At 42.5% G+C, this 15387-nt stretch overlaps 1 long non-coding RNA gene across 1 annotated transcript; it reads right to left on the bottom strand.

Annotated features, from left to right (window-relative positions):
• Positions 1 to 5746: 5746 nt before the first annotated feature.
• On the bottom strand, positions 5747 to 14260 carry LOC138919159 (uncharacterized). Its single transcript, XR_011429130.1, has 2 exons — positions 14207 to 14260; positions 5747 to 6516 (listed from the first exon to the last, which is right to left on the bottom strand). It is a non-coding gene; the product is annotated as an uncharacterized lncRNA (long non-coding RNA).
• Between the last annotated feature and the right edge of the window lie 1127 nt (positions 14261 to 15387).

Genomic DNA, 15387 nt, shown 5'->3' with positions numbered 1-15387 from the left:
GTGAGTGAGAACGGAGAAACAGAGACAAGTAGAAAGAAATAGAGATCAAGAAATAAAGTAGCAAAGAGAAGCTTGGAGATAGATAAGAAGAGGAGAGAGATGCTGAGAGAGGGAATAAAAGAAAGTCGGGGAGAGATGGGAAGAAAGAGAAAGAACCAGGAAAGTCTAGAAAGAAATTTTTAAAAGAAGATAACGTGAAAGAGAGTAAATGACAATGGTCAGTAGGAGAGAGGAAAATGAAGAAAAAGAAAAGATAAAAGATGAGGGAGAAACAGAGGGACAGTGAAGGAAGAGGTAAAGAGGGTTGAAGACAGAAAAAGTGTAAAAGATGAAGACACAGAGTTACCGGGAGGAGATATCAAACAGTAAATCCAGAAAGGATAAGGGAAGTGCATCTGGCCAGGTTAGGCAGGGTGGGCAGTCACCCCTGAGACATCAGGGAGCCTCTCTCTTGAAGTGGGCTGCAGCTAGAATATGGTGATGGCAAAGAAAGATGCTGAGAGACCTTCAGTGTTAGCAAAGATTTCTTCATCTGTGGATCTGTACAAGACAGTCAGGGCTGTGAAAGGCAGGGCTGGGGCCAACACAGGGATGATGATCCTCAACATCCATCAACACGATGGACTCAAGACTTCATGGCTGCCTATCTTATTAGTGACCCTTATGTAAACACTACCAGTACTCTCTCTCTTTGCCCGACTACTTCCCGGTATAGTTTATAACCTCCCCTCCTCCTGCCTCCATACCCTCCTCCCTATCCTTGTACCCTTGGTTACTTGGTAGGAGTCCTTGGCCTCAGAAAACATGCTGGACATACTGCTGATGCCGTGGAGACATCACAGTCTCCAAGTTGGGGAAACAGGTGGTACAGGCACATTCCATCCCATTGCTCAGAGAAGGATGTTCACTCAAAGTTATACCTGAGCAGGTAAATTGGTCGGTTAAATAGGGACATTAGTTACCCTCCTCAGCACCTTATCCCTACACGTGTTCTCAGCAACAAAGGTTTCTATGATTTGGAAAAATTCCAAGTGTCATCAGGAGTCAGTCTAACAATTGCCATTTTTACTTCTCATCTAACTCTGCTTCTGCCTCCTGGACAAACTGTGCCTTTCCCACACAGGGAATTTATCTAAAGGCACAACTCTTGGGACCTGAATCCCAACTCTGATTTATTTTGAGAAGCCCTTCTCCTAGAGAAATCTAATAATAATTCTGGCTAAAACTCAAACCTTGGCCTGAGTCACAAAAGGGGAGATTGGCCAAGGAATGAGAGCATAGGCGCTACTAGGAAGACAGCCCGTGTGCTCTCTGGGGCCATCCGGAGCTTCGTGAGGGGGTGAGCCAGAGGAGGACGTGCGTCCTTGAGCAGGGAGTGGGGCTTCTGTTGGAATCAGAACTGTGAGAAACTTGACCTTTCTTGGGCCTGGACAATGAGGGGCTGGAGATCCGTCAAGGTGTCCTTGCCAAGATGTGCTTTGAAGTCCACACTCTTAGCACCCCTTCCACCCAGACTTCATAAAAACAAAACAAACAAGTACATAAATATTGCGTAATCATCTGCGGCAGCCCCGGACAATAAGGAATAGTGTCATCAAAGGGCCAGAAACTTGAAGACGTGTTTTCAGGGGATGATGTAGATGGGAGGAGATTGAGAAACATTTGGACCCACCAGTCACACGTGAAGAGAGGGCCTGAGAGGAAAGTAAGCGAGTAAGAGCCCTCCCAGAATCTGCAAAAACCACCAAGTGGAGCAGGAGGGCTGGGGATAAGGGCAGGCCCTGGGCAGCTGGGGGATCCAGCAAAGGAAAGATGGGATGGAAAGGAAGTCATGGTAAGCAATGAAGTAATCACTATAAACATTGTTATGAAACAATGTTAGGTTAGAAAATAATTCTTGAGACATGAGGTACACAATGCAAAAACTTTAATAATCTGTACAACTTATAACGCTAGATGAGCTTTGTTGAGTAACTATGTACAGACACTGCACTGACCACTGTACGTGCATTATCTTATTTAACCCTGATATAATACTGACACAGTAGATCTCATAATTATATCCACTTAAAGGATGAAGAAACCAAGGCTCCAAGAGAACTTGACCAAAATCACACAGCACCAAAATGTCCCCCAGGCTGGTCTGACTCTGAGACCGTGCTTTTAATAATGGCAGAATGTTTCCTCTCGTGTGATTCCAACAAAAACTAAGGAGTCCACAGGACAGGCAGAGTTGGGTGTTAGGAAATCTTTGTTTTAGAAACTACCCTGACTGGAAGGCACTGTGTGATGTTGTTCCCAGCTTTCCCACATGAAAGTGACAATGTAGTTTGATTAGAGCACAGTTCTTTAAAGTCCCTTCCAGCTCAAACAATTTGTGAAGTTGACCCCCTAGAGACTCTTTCAGGAGTGATATTTCTGGGTTTTATTCTGCTTATTTTTTTAAAGGTTCACACTTGATGGATGACGGTGAGCAACAAGGTGCCATCAGATCCTGACCAGAGATAATTCTTGCTTCAGTATTTTCCATTCTGGGCCATTCAGGGCCAGGATACAAGCACAGTTTGAAAAGTGCCCTCAGAAAGTGTCCCCCTTTGCATCCAACAGTCCCAGATAAAACTCCATCCTCTCCCGTGGCATTGCTCTGGAGTCTCAGTCAAAGGGAAGACGCAGGGATGTGATGCAAGTCAAGGAACAAAGAACCCTCAACAAGTGTCCACGCCAGGACTCGCACAGTGCTTGGAGTGCTTCAAACCAGCCTGTCACTCACAGGCCAGCCCTAGTGCTGTGTGTTCAAGCTTAGGAAGCAGCTGGAGGCCAGGGGACTTGTGGACAAGGCATAACCTCACCAGGGAGCGGCAAGTGCCTACAGACGCCTCCCTTCAAGTCGTAAGCCCAGAGGACCCTCTGTGCTTCACTTCCACCCCATACTGCACACCTACTTCCTTTCGGAGGTCTGGACTTTTCTATCTACTGAGACATTTTGAATTCAAAGCCTAGAGTCTAGTGACCAGCTTTAATCTCCAAAAGGACTTCACTGCTCCTCTCTCCATTTCCACCTGTCAAAGGAAATCCATCCTTCAGGGCCTAGCTCAAATGCCACCTTTTCCAGAGGCTTTCCTTGATTCTCTCAGTCTCAATTTCTCTCTCTCCTCTGACCCCAAGGGTCACTTCACGGTCTTCTCTCATGGCCCTCATGGACAAATAGAGGGGCAGCATCACATGAGGCCAGCAGCATGCACAGAGCCTATTGGAGAAAGCACTGGATCCAGACTCACACTCAGTGCTAGGTGTGCTACTCATCTGGCCCCAGACCTCGCCACTGTGGCTCACATTAGTAATCATAACACATATTTCCCTGGCTTGTTCATATGAGCCTAACCCAAGAAGCACATATTCCAGGGAGACGCCCACACCCCGCCCCCCTCCCCCGCTGAAATATGAGTAATGTGGGACACATGGAAGAGGACCCACCCAGAGCAGAGCCTCTGCTCAGCTTCAGCTAAGGATGCATCCTGAATGCAGGATGCTCACTAGCCTCAGGCATAGTCCATTCTCTAGAAGGAGGTACAAGCAAGGGTATGCAGGGATCACTGCAGAGAGTATATGCAGACAGCCTCAAATCTTCTTGTTGCCTTCATAAAGCTACTCCAAAGCATTCTTAGAGGCTGCCCTATCCTTACCAGGACCAGGTAGCCCAAAGTTCTGGAGCCCTGAGGGGGCATGACCAGGAATCTGCCCCCTCACAGAAGTCACCAGTGCCATGACTGCTCACGGGAGTGTCCTGAGCACATGTACAGAAGAAGAGGGGAAGGGTTCAAGGACAAGTGGCTTGCCTGCTCCATATGGACAACGTGACTTCACAGGGCATGCGGGCCCATTCTGGACGCTCCTCAAGATGACCACTCTCCCTGGGGGCAGGTCCTGACTTCTTTGACCTCTCTCAGCATTGTGAATAAGGTGGCCAAGGTCATGCCCCTGCAAGCTGGAACCTGTCAACACTGACCAGAAGACACAGCAGGAGGGAAAGCCTCCAGCAGGAAAAAGCCCCAGCTTCACACACCCAAAGCCAGAGAGAGGGAGGGAGCAGACCAGCGCTGCCCTCTCCTCTTGAGCTAGGGTGACTGGGGAGAAACGGGGCCATGGAAGGGGAGAGAATAGGAAAAGAAAATTGAGAGTGGAGAGTGGACAGAGAAAGAGAAAAAGTGTAATAGTGATAAGCGGGCAAAAGGGAGGAAAGAGGGAGGATGCATGGTGGGAGGGAGGGAGGACAAAGAAAAGAGGAAAAGAGGAAGGGATCTTTAGAAAGAGTGAAGCAGAGACTCAAGGGAAGAAGTAGAGGGAGAGAGAGCAATAAAAAGGTGAGGAAGAGAAGCAACAGAACAGCGTCAAGAGATAAGAACAACAGGACAAAAACAAGAGAGAGAACAAGAAGAAGAAGAAAGGCTGGGCAGGAAAGTTCAAGGAACAGAACAGAAAGGAGAAGAAACTAGGGGAAGCCAAGGTGGAAGAGCAGAAATAGAGAAGGAGCAAAGCAAGAGACAGAGACAGGAGGAAGGGAGGGAAGAGAATCCTCGAGATAAGGGAGAGATAAATTTTCACATATTAAGGTGTATGTAGCTCTTCTGGTTTAAACCTGATTCAGCCTGAACTAAAGAACTCTGACTTGTTACAGCCTGTCAAACATACATTGTACATCTGCTTTAATCATGTTTTTTTTTTTAAGATTTTATTTTTTCCTTTTTCTCCCCAAAGCCCCCTGGTACATAGTTGCATATTCTTCATTGTGGGTCCTTCTAGTTGTGGCATGTGGGACGCTGCCTCAGCGTGGTTTGATGAGCAGTGCCATGTCTGCACCCAGGATTTGAACCAACGAAACACTGGGCCGCCTGCAGCGGAGCACACGAACTTAACCACTCGACCACGGGGCCAGCCCCTGCTTTAATCATTAAGATAAGGATGCATTAAAGATTATCTCAAAGTAAAAGAGTGCACTCTTTGAAGATAAGGATGCATACTTCCTTTCCCAGATGCCAGTACAGTAAGGCCAGTATCGGTAAGACAAGTTGAAGACCCTTTCCCAGACATCAGGGTCATGTTGACCTGCTAATCTGCAACTAAATATCTCTTTGAAACTTTGATGACTACGTATCCTGGTCGTGTTTGATGTATGTTCTTTGTTCCAAAAAGGTATAAAACTCTACTGAAAATCATGTTTCTCTGGAATACTCTTGTCCTGGGCTAGTCCTCATCTTGGCTCAAGTAAACCTCATTTATCTCTCCTATCTGTAGAATGGTTACTGGTTATTTGTGTCAACAGCAAGATAGAGTGGAAGGAAGAAAGGAGAGAAACAGGAAAGACAGCATCAGAATCCCAGAAAGAACTGAAAGGAGCAAGGGAGAGAAGAGAACACAAAATGGGAGGAGGGAAATGAGAATGGCAAAGCAAAGGGCCAAGGAGAAGGACAGAACAGAGATAAGGAATTTGAGGGAGCAACAAGTATAGATAACAGCGGGGTTGGGTGCTAAGGAGAAGAAGCATGTGGGGGATAACATCAATAGAAAGAAGAGGGGAGCAAAAGAGAAAGAATTGGGTCAGAAACAGGATCCAGGAACTCTGCCCACTAGTCGTCTAAATCTGATCATGTCTGAGTCTCACTTTTCTCAACTGTAAAATGAAATGCTTACTTCAATGATTTTTATGGCAATTAAATACAATAATGGATGTAAAGCATCAAAAATATCATAGTCACTTAATGATTCTCTTTATTTTGTGGATTATATTTCTGATGTCAACAATGAACTAAGTTTCAGGAAAACAAGGATCTTGTTTTACTCACCTTTGTATACCCACTACCTGACACACATGCCTTGGCACATAGCATGTATTAGTACCCCCTTATCCACAGTTTCACTTTCCACAGTTTCAGGTACCTGCAATCAATCAAGCTCCAAAAATATTAAATGGAAAATTCCAAAAATAAACAAGTCGTAAGTTTTAAATTGCATGCCATTCTGAGTAGCGTGATGAAATCTTGGGCCATCCTGCTCCATCCCACCCAGGACATGAATCATCCCTTTGTTGGATCCCCAGTCATTGACATCATCTGCTCCTGACATCCAATCATCGACATCCTCATGGCTCCATGATCCTCCTTTTGGCGTATCATCAGAAGGTCAATATGTAGTAGCCTAACACCATATCTTTCACCTCCTTTCATCTCATCACATAGGCATTGCATTATCTCACATCATCACATAAGGGTGAGTATAGTAAAATAACATATTTTGAGGGGCTGGCCCAGTGGCGCAGCAGTTAATTTCGCACATTCCACTTCGGCGGCCAGGGATTCGCTGGTCGGATCCCAGGTGCAGACATGGCACTGCTTGGCACACCATGCTGTGGTAGGCGTCCCGCATATAAAGTAGAGGAAGATGAACATGGATGTTAGCTCAGGGCCAGTCTTCCTCAGGAAAAAGAAGAGGATTGGCAGCAGATGTTAGCTCGGGGATAATCTTCCTCAAAAATAAAAAGATATTTTGAGAGACAGATCACATTTGCATAAATCTTATTACAGTATATTGTTATAATTGTTCCATTTTATTGTTAGTTTTTGTTGTTAATCTCTTAATGTGCCTAGTTTATAAATTATCATAGGTATGTATGTATAGTAAAAGACATGGTATATACCAGGTTCAGTACCATCCGCAGTTTCAGGCATCCACTGGGGGTCTCGGAACACATCCCTTGTGGATAAGACAGGACAACTGTACGTGTAATGTGTATTCAAATGAATTGAACACAGACAATCAAAGAAAGGAAGACAGAATTCTTAGAAGCAAAGAAGATAGACACAGGAAAAGAGAAATGAAGACAAGAAAGAGACAAAGCAGCAAAGAAATAAGATTAAAAAGAAAAAAATGGAAGAAAAGAATGTAGAGGAAGGAGAAACAGGAAGCAATGAACTTCACCAGAGTGACAATCAGGCAGCTCAGGTGGGCTGCTGCCACTTGGCAGTGAGAACTGTATTCCCTGGATCTCTCAGTCCATAAGCTGCCAGACTGACACTTCCGGCTGCATGGAGACATGGAGCTGCAATATGTGATGAGGCAGGAGGCACCTCCGAGGAGGATCGCAGGTATATGTTGAGAGCTGAAGAGTTTGTGACCATCTGTCACCTTTAGGGATTTAATAAAAACCCTCTGAGCCCAGCCTGACTTCTTCAAGCTCCTTCTAATTTCAGTACCTTGTTTCCAGGCAATGAACTCCACTTGTCACAGCCACACTGACATATTGCCAGGGCACTAGAGATCTCAGCCCATGGCTACCTTGAGCAGATTGGGAAATACAGAGTTAGTGAGGGCTGAGTAAACACCCTATTCGATAGAGAAGTTTGCCTCAAGGTACAGTAGAAGTAGGTAGGATTGATTACTGAATGAATCAACCAATCAGTCCCCTTAACTCCCACCCTGCTGCACACCTGGACATCATCTCCTCCAAAGGGACCTCTTCAGAATCCACTGTTTGGATGAACTAAGTATGGGGGCTCAGTATATCGGATTAGTACATATGTGGGTAAATGGTGCATTGGTTAAACTAGTTCATTAAATCAGTGAGCGTGGAAAATGGGAGGAAAGTTTGGACAGAACGACTTGATGACCCAGTGGCATCATATGGGGAAGAGCCATTCTGAGGATCATCATTCATCATGTGTCCTAGGAAATGAGGGTGTAGCGGAAGGTGGAATGAAAATAAAAGAGCTATTTCCTGTTGAACGCTGAGGCACAAGCATCACAATTGTGCTGCCCAATGACCAAATATAACACACAAAGGAGAGGGGCTTTCTCCCCCATGGAACGCTGTAGAGCTCTGGTACATGATAGCTCCACTGCATCATGGTCCCCAATTCCAGTGGGATCTGTGGTATCCAGGAGAGCAGCAGCAATGCCTAGTGAGGCCAGGTGGTACCCAAGGGGAGATGGTGGTTCCTGAGAAAAGATAGTGGTGTCCAGAAGAAAGCAAGTAGCAAAGGTGTCCAGCAATGAGAACAGTGTGCAGCTGAAGAGTGGCAATGCAGCATCACGAAGAGCAGGTTTTAAGGAAACAAACAGAAGCAGAATGAGTGTCAGCAGAACCTGTGGTTGGCAGATAGGGGGATGCCCAAAGTGGAGTGCCAGGACAGAAGCAGGGAAACCACAGCCACCCTGATAACGCCCAGAGATGATGGTTGGGGGAAGTGCTTCCCTTATTAAAATGATACTTCAGTCCCCAAAACTGTCAGGGGGAGGGAGAATCTACTCTTTGGCACAGCTGAACCTAACAGTCTCTGGTTGTCTTTCCTTAGGATCCACCCTCTGTGTTGGTCAGGACCTAGCAGCCAGCTTGCAACCAAAGGGAAAAGGCCAAAAGCATCAGATGGTTGTTTACCCTGACAACACTGAGCCACATCCTCCCTCCAGATTTCTGTGGGGAAAATAAACTCCAGTTTGTTTAAGCCAGTGCTGGACTAGTTTATATTACAATTAAAAGCATGCTATTTCCAACCTTGAAAATAACTGGAAGGAATTATACCCAGGAACATATAGCTAGCTACTACATGTAGCCCCACTCCATGCCACAAACCCCAACACATCTTCCTGCTTCTCTTTACTGGGTCCTCTGTCAGCTAATGACCTTGTTGGTGTCAGTGGCCATCTACTATCCATCACCCAAAAATGCTTCAAGCACAAGACTCTCCAGAGTTCAGACCCAAGAGAGAAAAAGCTAAACTAAGCAAGAGGCAGACCTAGACTCCAGGGGTAATTTGTTAGCAGGGGAGGAGTTCTTTTATTTATTTTAGAAATATGGTTTACAGCACCCATAGAAAGGGAGCAGTTGAAAATATAGAATTCCAAAGGAATGGATGCTGGTGCAAGATAAAGGGATTTTTCCCAACAGGAGAACAAGTTCTTATTCCTCTGGGCCCGGGGGGGGAGTAAAGGTGATAACTAAATATAGTCTCAGGTATGCAGGCAGGAAACTGAAGGAGTGAAGTTGAAGAGAAGGTTCTACTGAATGGGGGCTGTGTACAAAAAGGTAGGCTGGAGGTTTGGGGAGAAGTAATGATGGTTTGGAACAACCTTTGTGGGGAATGGAGAAATAGCTGTTTGAAAGGGTGAATAAGCCACTGTCAGGAATTTCCCCAAGCTTACATATAATAAAATGAGATTTCTGGTTATAAATGGCAATCTGAGTATTTTCTTTGATTTCAACTCCGTTCCCACATCACATAAAGACAAGATAAAATAGATAATTTTTAATATATAAATCCATAAGAACAGACAGAATGGGAAAGGAGACCTTAGACGTCAGGAGAATGTAACACAATTTTGGAAAATCGAATTGGTTGGATGAATATTAAAAGAAAGCAAATCATCAGTAGTCAGAAAACTGGAAGTGAATGCCTAGGGGTAAAAGCAGGATGTTTCACTGACCTGAGGCATCAGCATCACCTGGGAGCTTGTTCAAAATACAAATCTCTGGCTCTACCACAGATCTGCTGAATAAGAAACTCTGGGGAGTGGGGCCCAGACATCCAGGGGGTTCAACAAGCTTCTCAAGTGATTTGTATACATGCTAAGTTTGAAAAGCCCTGCAATAAGTAGGGTGTCAAAACCCAGAGTTTGGGGAATTGTATCTAGTACCTCTGAGGACAGGAGTTCAGAATGAGGCTAACTTCAAAAGAACTGGCTGAAAGTCTGTTTGAAGAGGGGTTAGAATCCCAGATTTCTTCTCTCAGTTCAAGCAGTCAGAGAACCATACTAACAAGGGGTTTACTTTCAGAAGATGATGAAGCGGGTAGACTTGAAGCAGATGGACCAAAAATGCCTGAGAGTGAGAATGAGTCAACATACTCACAACAGGGAGATTATAGAGAAACCTGCTTACTAAAGTGCCTTCTTCTCCCTCTTGGCTTTCAAAATGTTGGAGATCAAGATTGTAATTATCTCCCTCCCCAATGAGGAGATGGGAGGATTCCTCTGTAGGTAGACTGAGAAGCCTACAGATACTCACATGATGGGGTAACCACCCCTCCAAAATAAAGCAGGGTCTCTCACTGTTCAGCTACCCTGCAGTGAGGCTCACTATCCTGCAGGCCCCATGAATGCCCTTCCAAGCAGCACTTTAATGCTCCCTTAAATATGAAGAGGCAGCCAAAGATCTCAAGACATTTGAAGAAATAATATAATGCAAAAGACACAAAAACAGACCAAAATAAGGAACTCTAAGGAGAGAGAGAGACAATGCAGGAAGCAGAAAAAAAATGCCTCAAAACTGTAATTAATGCCCTCTGAAAGATAAGCTATTGCATACATGAAACAAGAACAGAAAACTATAAAAAGAGTACTCAGAAAATAAAAAAGCCTTCTTAGAAATTTTAAGATTCTTTAGGAGAAATTAAAATTGCACAGAAAGGATTGGAAGGTAAAATTGAGGAGATGTCTAAGAAATCAGAATGACAACAACAAAAAGGCAAAGAGGACATAAAAGAGAAGAGACAAGGAAACTAGAGGATCAATCCAAGAGATTCAATTTTTTAAGGATGCTCCATAGTGATCTCATAGCAGCTAGACCATTTTGCATTCCCACTAACAGTGTGCAAGGGTTCCAGTTTCTCCACATCCTCGCCAACGTGTTGTCTTTTGTTTTTTTGATACTAGTGATCCTGACAGGTATGAGATGATTTCATACTGTCATTTTGATTTGCATTTCCCTGATAATTAATGATTTGGAGCATTTTTTCATATCTCTGTTGGCCAATTGTACATCTTCTTTGGAAAAATATCTATTCAAGTCCTTAGCCCATGTTTTAACTGGGTTATTAGGGTTTTTTTGCTAATTGAGTTGTAGGAAATCCTTACATATTTTGAAGATTAACTCCTCAAGTACCATATGATCCATCAGTCCCACTTCTGGGTATTTATCCAAAAGAATTGAAATCAGGATCTCATTATTAGCACTCCTATGTTCATTGCAGCACTATTCACAGTAACCAAGTTGTGAAGAAAACCTAAATGTCCATTGACAGATGAATGGGTAAAGAAAATGTGGTATATACATGCAACGGAATACCATTCAGTCTTTAAAAAGAAGGAAATTCTAGGGGATGGCCCTGTGGCACAGCAGTTAAGTTCACATGTCCCGTTTCACCAGTCCAGGGTTCAACATTTCGGGTCTTGGGTGCAGACCTTGAATTGCTTGGCAAGTCATGCTGTGGCATGCATCCCACATAAAATAGAGGAAGATGGGCATGGATATTAGCTCAGGGCCAGTCTCCCTCGGCAGAAAAAGAGGAGGATTAGTGGCAGATGTTAGCTCAGGGCTAAGCTTCCTTAAAAAAAAGGAAAAAAAAAAAGAAGGAAACTCTGCCATATATGACAATGTGAATGAACCTTGAGAATGTTATGTCAAGTGAAATAAGCCAGTCACAGAAAGGCAAATAGTGTATTATTCCACTCATTTGTGGTATCTAAAATTATCAAATTCATAGAATCAAAGAGTAGAATGGTGGTTACCAGGGGCTGGGGAGCGGGAAATGGGGAGCTACTAATCAATGGGCATAAAATTTCACGTAAGCAAGATGAATAAGCTCTAGAGATCGTCTGTACAACATTGCACCTCGAGTCAACAGAAATGAATTACGCCCTTAAAAATTTGATAAGAGGGTAGCTCTCATGTTGAATGGCTTTATCACAGTAAAATATATTTTTTTAAATCCAAGCAATTCAATATTTGAATATTAAAAGTTCTAGAAAGAGAAAATTATAAAAATAAATGATTTTCCAGAACTGAAAAACATGAATTTCTTGATTTAAGGGACCCAGCAGAAGTTTGGCATAGTAACTATAAAAGGAACCACAATAAGACATTATTATGAAATTTCAGAACAGTAGTATTAAAGAAAAGATTCTAAAATTTCCCAGAAATGGGGAAAAGAAGGTTACACACAAAAGTTCAAGAATCAGATGTGGACTGTATCTCTCCACAGCTCTAGAAGCTAGCGGATGGAGTAAGGCCCTCAACATTCTAAGATAAAATTATTTCCAACACAGAAGGCTATACTCAGCCAATTTTTCAATTAAAATGAGGGAAAAACAAAGACATTTTCAGACATGTCATGTCTCAAAATATTTTTTTCCTCTCATGCACTCATTCTTAGCAAGTTACTAGAAAAGGTGTTACACCAAAACAAGAAAATAAAGCAACAAAGAGGAAGATCTAAGGATACAGGGAATAAAGGATCTAACACAGGAGAAAGAGGAAGGGAATTTTTAGTTTGACGATGTGGAAAAATCTGTTGTTATAAAAAGCAGCCAAGGGAGGACTCTGCAGAGGAGAAATCTCTTCATGACCAGCAGATTGCAGGGCTTTGATTCCCATGCCACAGTCTAAAGTGTCTTTGTGTGGTTTCATTACTGGTGTTTCCAGGACGTAGGAAGCATTGAAGTCTATTATTGGAAGAAGACTTGAGGTACATCAAGTTCATTACTGATGGCAGGGAATATTCAGGTGGCTCACTAATGAGATGGGAACTAGGGAGACAAGAAAGGGTGAGATAACATGTATCATGTAGGGAATAGCGGACCTAGGAAAAATCATCCTTTATCTATTTATACTATGAACTAGGACCATTTATCTGGCTGGAAGGGCTCATTACTAAGACAAAGGTCAGGGAGGAGTTACCATACTAGATATTTAAAAGGAAATATACAATAAGGTAAACATCCACCATTGGAAATTTCTCACTGGCCACATTTCCTTCCCATACTCCTGTCTCTACATGCATCATCTCAGAGTGTGCTCCTGCAAGTTCTCACGGCTGGAAGTAGGAAACTGCAATTGACTCAACTTCAGCAAGGTAATAGTTTAGTTTAAGGATCTCTGGTTTGAAGATGGGGCATAAGGTTTCTATTTTTTCCTTTTCTTGGAAATCATCCTAGCAACCAGCAGAATGGGAAGCAGAAATTCACACTCTGCCTCAGAGAAACTAGGAGATTGCTGAGACATTTTTTTTTCTGCTTCCTGCATTGTCTCTCTCTCTCCTTAGAGTTCCTTATTTTGGTCTGTTCATGTGTCTTTTGCAATATATTATTTCTTCAAATGTCTTGAGATCTTTGGCTGCCTCTTCATATTTAAGGGATCGTTAAAGTGCTGATTGGAAGGACATTCATGGGGCCTGCAGGATGGTGGGCCTCACTGCAGGGTAGCTGAACAGTGAGAGACCCTGCTTTGTTTTTGGGGGGCAGGGGGCAGTTACCCCATCATGTGAGTATCTGTAGGCTTCTCAGTCTACCTACAGAGGAATCCTCCCATCTCCTCATTGGGGAGGGAGATAATTACAATCTTGATCTCCAACATTTTGAAAGCCAAGAGGGAGAAGAAGGCACTTTAGTAAGCAGGTTTCTCTATAATCTCCCTGTTGTGAGTATGTTGACTCATTCTCACTCTCAGGCATTTTTGGTCCATCTGCTTCAAGTCTATCTGCTTCACCAGCTTCTGAAAGTAAATCCCTTGTTAGTATGGTTCTCTGACTGCTTGAACTGAGAGAAGAAATCTGGGATTCTAACCCCTCTTCAAACAGACTTTCAGCCAGTTCTTTTGAAGTTAGCCTCATTCTGAACCCCTGTCCTCAGAGGTACCAGATACTTACTTGTTGAAACCTTTAGTCACAAAACTAGAGGAAGCAGGAAAGGTTAGGGAAAGAATTGGAAGTCCATGAGGAGTATGAGACAGTGGAAAAGAGGATGCGCAAAGCTACAGATCTCAGAAAGAGATCATAAAGTACATAAAGTACACTTTCTAAAGACAGGAGAACACTCTGAGATGCAAAACCTAATTATTTTGTTTGTAACTGGAGGGATATAGTGTACAGATAATGGCAAGTTCCCTGAACCTGGTTTTCATGTGAAAGTGGAGGAAGCAAGGTTGAATTACACAGACAAGGCATAATTTCAGCTAACAGTCCACCCATGTGGTAGTGGGAGAAAAGAGACTTGCAAAATGAGAAGCCCCATAGCTGCCTTTTTCCATTATTGGGGAGAACTAAAAGCTATAAAAACTCATACTGAAAACTCAGAATCAAAAGAAAATTTTTCACTTAAAGCATAGGCCTGTGCCCACCTCCATATGAACCTCCTGGAAGTATCTGATGCAGGAAAAACTCACCTTTGTCAAAAGTGAGGTCGCCAAAAGGAACTGCAAAAGATCCATGCAAATATCCTATAAATACAAGGGAGGAAAAGAAAAAGAAATCAAATAAGATATAAAGGACATTTACCAGGAAAAGAAAAAAGTTGCTTTGGATGATTTGAAAATTGTAAATATCACCACAAAATTTTAAAAAATAAAAGAAGATCTGATTGCAAAATTGAAAGGACACACAATGTTCCAGGAGAAAGTAACAAAGAGGCATACTATAATAAAGCTACCGAACTTCAAAGACAAAGAACGCTTTGGAGAGCTATGCAAAAATATTAAGTCATTTACAAAGGAAAAAATAAGGCTGACCTCAGATTTCCCCAGAGCAAATTCCCATACAAGAAAATAGTGAAGCAATGTTTATAAAACACTCAAGAAGAAAAATTGTAACCAAAGAATATTTTATTCACACAAAATGTCATTCAAGTATAAAGGCAAACAATAAACATTCTGAACATCTAATGAGTCCTTCTTGCAGAAAATACTAGAAGATGAACCTCAGTCAGCCAGGAGATAAATGAAAAAACAACAACAGGACTGGCATTGACATTGATTTACTTCACTGCAGGACAAAGATTAAAGCACATGCAGGGATTATGGTAACAATGCAGAATGTAAATGTAGTGATCATGACAATTTAGAAATGACATATCTAACAGATCTGAGAAAAGAACTGGGAGAATAAGTTGGTACTAATGTACATTGAATTCACTCATCTTTTCTAGCAAGAGATCAAAGGATATCATTGGAAGCTGATAAATCAAGTAAAAATAATGCAAATTTATTTAGCAATACAAAGGTAAATGCTAAGAAAAATAGCAACTAAAACTGAATAGACGAGTGAAGGAGAAGAAAAAGGAAATATACTAATTTGTGACTGCTCACAGTGTGGAGTTAATAGATTCTATCCAAACAGATATAGAATTAAAGCTTTTATCTTAAGTTATGGTTATAACAATAAACTTTAGATCAAAAATAAATACTTTCCAAAGTATTAGAATAAACACACATATCCCAAAAAATTACAAAATACATTGATAATGGATATTAAAACACAAAAACATAAAATAAAATAATATGATAAAGGAGCCCCTATCAGACTGTCAGCGGATTTCTCTACAGAAACCCTACAAGCTAGGAGAGAATGG

The sequence above is a fragment of the Equus caballus genome, chromosome 19 (genome assembly GCF_041296265.1).
Source record: "Equus caballus isolate H_3958 breed thoroughbred chromosome 19, TB-T2T, whole genome shotgun sequence".
NCBI lineage: Eukaryota > Metazoa > Chordata > Mammalia > Perissodactyla > Equidae > Equus > Equus caballus.
This window is presented reverse-complemented; position numbering and strand designations above follow the sequence as displayed.